We start from the raw sequence: 4,457 nt of genomic DNA, 5'->3' as shown, positions 1-4,457 counted from the left end.
TAAAACATGTTACCTGTGTAGCGCAGTAATAATAGATGTGAGCTGCAGAGCAATGAGAAAAGGATCTCCACTCGTCTACTCTATCTTCCATCTCATGGTTCAGTGTCCTCTGTGGTCTCTGGAAGGTGAATCTGGCCAGTCTCTGATACCATGTAACATACCCCTTAGGTGATGCACTGATGCTTTTTAGGAAGGACTGATGTGTGTTCCCAGTATATGAATGGAGGTCTGCAAGCAGGGAGGGCGGGAGGGTGGGGGGACCTGCAGGGCCTGGGCTCTCCTGCTGGGCAACAGAAGAAAGAGATCTCTGATCATGAAGCAGGGACCCTGGGGCCCCCAAACAGCAGCCTTCAGGCCTGCCCTAGCTTCCTCCCTTGTGCGGTGGAAGGATTCAGGGGCTCCTGCCTTTCTGGGGCTGTCTCTCGGAGGTCACACGCGCCCCTAGGGGACTGTCCCAAGAGGGGACGGGTTTTGGAGCCAGGGGAAGAAGTGCGGAACAGGCTGGAGTGCCAGCAGGGGTAAGGCTGGGGAGGATGGCCAGAGCAGACGGAGGAGGGAGGAGGGAGGAGGGAGGAGGGAGGAGGGAGGGGAGGAAGGATGGGGCGGGGTCAGCAGAGCCTGGTGCCTCCTGCAGCTCAGGTGTGGCTGGAGTGGAAAGCGCCTATCAGAGGAGCGAGGGGTCTCTGCGGGAAGGAGAAGGCGGCCTCGTGGGAACAGGGTGGCCTCTGGTGAGTCTGGAGGGCCTGCGGGTGTCACAGGCTTGCTAGCAACGAGGAGAACGTCCGAGGTGCTGTGGAATGCCTGGGTGTGGCGTCACGGTGAAGTAATGTACAGAGCACCCAACCCAGCGTCAGGGGGTATAGCTCAGGGGCAGAGCATTTGACTGCAGATCAAGAGGTCCCCGGTTCAAATCCGGGTGCCCCCTGCTGGAGCTTTGCTTTATTGCCGAACACAGAGGATGGCTTCCCAGATGCCCCACTCTCTTGAATGTCGTCAGGTGCCCTCCCCGCCACTTTTCCCCACACCCTGGCGTCTCAGGTGTCTTTTCTCCCCGGCATATTGAAGTTTGGTAGGTCTACCTCTTAGCTGCAATTCACCCCTCGGTTTCCATTCACCTCTCAGTTTCCGTTGCCTTTGCTTCGTGACTCTTCCGTTTCTCCCCCAGACGTGTGCTCTGCACCCCCTTGCTCTGGGCTAGGCCATAGGTACCAGTCTGGACCGACCCGGAGACAAAACCCACACAGTAACGTAAGTGGGAAGTTTAATATAACGAAATATTGTGTTATGAAAAGAGTAACTACAAAAGTGCAAAACAAACTCCAGTTATCCCGGGGGAGAGGGACTCAAAGGACAAATCTGGAAAGGGGACCCCTCTACAAAGCTGCGATTAGACCCGGGGGGTGGCGGGGAGGTTTGGTTGCAGCCCACTCGCCAGGTTGCCGCAGCCTGCCCTGTTCACTGTCCCCGGGCGAGCGAACCTCTTGGGCACAGGAGAGCCGCTTGGACGTGTGAGGTCTGGAGCGTGCAGCATCTGCACCCGGAGGGCTCGGGGACTAAACCTCGGAGCCGCAGATGCAAGCGGGGTTGGCCTGCGCACGCAGGTGGCAGTTGCTTACGGGGAGTTGGGGCGGTGGTGGCCTGCCCGGCTGTGGATGGAAGATCGCCATGGAACTTCATTCTCTGGGTGCCTGGTGGGCCCTCACACACCCACACCTCTGACCAGCCATGCAGCAGAGACCAAGGGGAAGGAAAAAAAAAAAAAAACCCACCAACAACACTTGGCAGAAATTAGGGAGACAATCCCCTTTTCTCCTGCGACATCCCTCTACTGACAGCTGCGCCCTCTACTGACAGCTGTTATTATTGCGCTCACTTGCAGGAGAAACGCTTGGAGAAGCCGGTCCCTCCCCCACTGCAGCGCGAGTGTGGGAGCACGAGCGTCAAAAAAAAAAAAAAAAAATATATATATATATATATATATATATATATATATATATATATATATATATATATAACTGGTACATCGTGTGGTTTGCTTTGGCCAATATGTTAGCAAGTGTGTGCAGGCAGGACCTTGAGATCAACTTGCAAGGTTGGGTTTGTGCTTTGTGCTCTGGCGCTTCGGCTTACCAGGAGATGGGTTTATCCTGTGAGCTGCTGCCGCTTCAGCCTGGGCCCCAGGATAGACACACATGGCCTAACCTTAAGCCCAGCTTAAGGAGCCAAGGCTGGCTGGACCCGCAGCTTGAAGTGGACTTACCCAGACAAGCCCAGCCTAGATCGACTGATTCACATTCAATATTCTGACCCATGGGCATGAGAATAAATGCTTATTGTTGTGTGTCACCAGTTTGGGGTGGCTTGTTTTGTAACATATTGTACATTAGACTGGCAAATGCTAAATTTGACATACAGAAGGGGGCTACTGCTAAAACAAAAGGGTGAAGTACCTGGCATGTCTTCTCAATGAAGCAATGGGTGGCAAGGGAACTCTTACAATCACCTGGGGAAATGGAAAACTATTATTGAGGGCTGAGAAGTCAGAGGCTCATGATAACCTGGAAGGCAGAAAATACATTTGAACTTGTGGAATTAGGGGTAGGATATTTCAAGGAAAAATAGTGAGGGTGTGAGCTATTTTGGTTCAGGCTGTTTTTAATAAGGTGCTACAAAAAAATTGAGGTCAGAAGAGAACTTATTGGTTTGCAGTCAGAATTTTGAGGCAATCTAGACAGCTCAGAATTGCATAGTCGAATCAAGCTTAACGAACTCATAGTCTGAATGCACTTTATCAAGAGCATTGAAAAATTAAACTGGTGCCCAGTACATCCTCTCAGTCGGACAAAAATATTCCTAGAAAGACTAAGGCGTGCCCAAATATTTATAATTGAGCCGGAGGGAGAGCATATGTCAAAAAGAATTGTGATTGTGGCTTCTGGCACATGGAGTCAAATCAGTTGCTGTACTGACAAGAGTGTTACTAGCCTGGACAAAAAGACACGGAGACAGGTAAGTAAAAGGACCTGGCTTCCAGCATATTCTACAGGGGGAAAGCAAACTGAGAAGAAGGCTCAACAACCAGAAAGGACATATTTTCCAATGATCTCTTGAGAAATTGCAGAGAAGGATGAAGGAAAAGGAAGACTTCTCAGAGGGTTGGACCACAAGTCATGCAGTACCATGGACAGGGAGCTCTCCTGAGGTAGCAGAACCAGAGCCTAATCATACTGAGTTTTGGGAGTAGTTTGTTATACAATATTATTGTGAAAAGGCTGGCAAATTCTAAAATTGGGATCCAGAAGGGGGCTCTGGCTGGAACCCAAGGTAGCAGAGTGCACGGCCACTTTGCCTAGCATTTCAATTTCTGTGAGCTAATTTCTATGACTGTGTGTGCTTCCTATCATGATCAGTTTTTGGATGCAAATTGTGTATTACACTAAGTCTGTTTCTGTGCCATCATTGGATTTTGGGTGTGTGAGTGGCAGATCATTTGTTTTTTAAGTTTATAGTTCTCCTGATCAAAAGAAGCCTCCCCTGGATCTAATGTAGATCATAAGATACCAGACTTTGACTGCAGGAGGCTTTGGGGGTCTTGGGATCAAGCTGAGTAGATTATGCATGTGGAAGTAGTTATGACCAAGAGGGCAGATCACAGTAGATTAAAATGTTGGCCTCAGTTGTGTGCTTATTCTGTGTACGTCCTTCGCCGTGAGGCTTTTCAGATGCTGCCGTTAGAAGTGGGACAGATTTCCCTGACCTTGATTTAGGGCTGGGTCCTGAGAGTTGCTTTCACTGCTGGGATGCTAGCAAATGTGATACAAGCAGAGGTTTGAAACCTGCTTGCATAGTTGGTCTTGACTTTTTTTTTTTTTTTTCATTTCTGCCTTTGCCATGAGAAAAGTTGCCCTGCAAGCTGCCACTCCTCCAACTTGGACCCGAGAATAAACAGACTTGGAGCAAACCTAAGCCTAACTCACATAAAGAATCCAAGCACAGATGGACCTTCAGCTTGACGCAGGGCCACCAACCAGGTCACACCCAGACTAGACCCACTGATTGCCACCCATGTTGCTAACATAGGAACATGAAAATGCATGTTTATTGTTGCATGCATCCAGATTTGGGGAGGATTTGTTATGAAACATTATTGTAGATGTAGCTAATCCAGGCAGTATTCTTAGACGTCCTCTCCTTCCCCCTCCTACAGGTAGTGGGCAAGGAGTGGGGAGGAGATTGCAGTTTATCCAAGGAGTTCAGGTTGTGGCTACAGGGTAGAAAAGTGCTATTAGACAAGGGAGGGTCTCTTGGGGAACGGAAGGGTTATCTCCAGCCAGTTTGTGGTGGGCTTGCCAAGTTCATAGGTAGACCAAGAGAGAATAGAACATACAGTATGCTATAGAATGCTTGGATGCAGCAACACAGGTGAACTATGCTAAGGAGGAGCCTGGCTCTAGCAA

The 4,457-nt window shown here is 49.7% G+C and overlaps 1 non-coding gene across 1 annotated transcript; it reads left to right on the top strand.

Annotated features, from left to right (window-relative positions):
- The first annotated feature begins 853 nt into the window (after positions 1–853).
- On the top strand, positions 854–925 carry TRNAC-GCA. The gene has a single exon. It is a non-coding gene; the product is annotated as a tRNA-Cys (tRNA).
- Positions 926–4,457: the final 3,532 nt, after the last annotated feature.

This window comes from Canis lupus, chromosome 16 (genome assembly GCF_011100685.1).
Source record: "Canis lupus familiaris isolate Mischka breed German Shepherd chromosome 16, alternate assembly UU_Cfam_GSD_1.0, whole genome shotgun sequence".
Classification (NCBI taxonomy): Eukaryota; Metazoa; Chordata; class Mammalia; order Carnivora; family Canidae; genus Canis; species Canis lupus.
The sequence above is the reverse complement of the archived record's forward strand: the minus strand, read 5'-3'. Positions and strand labels throughout refer to the sequence as shown.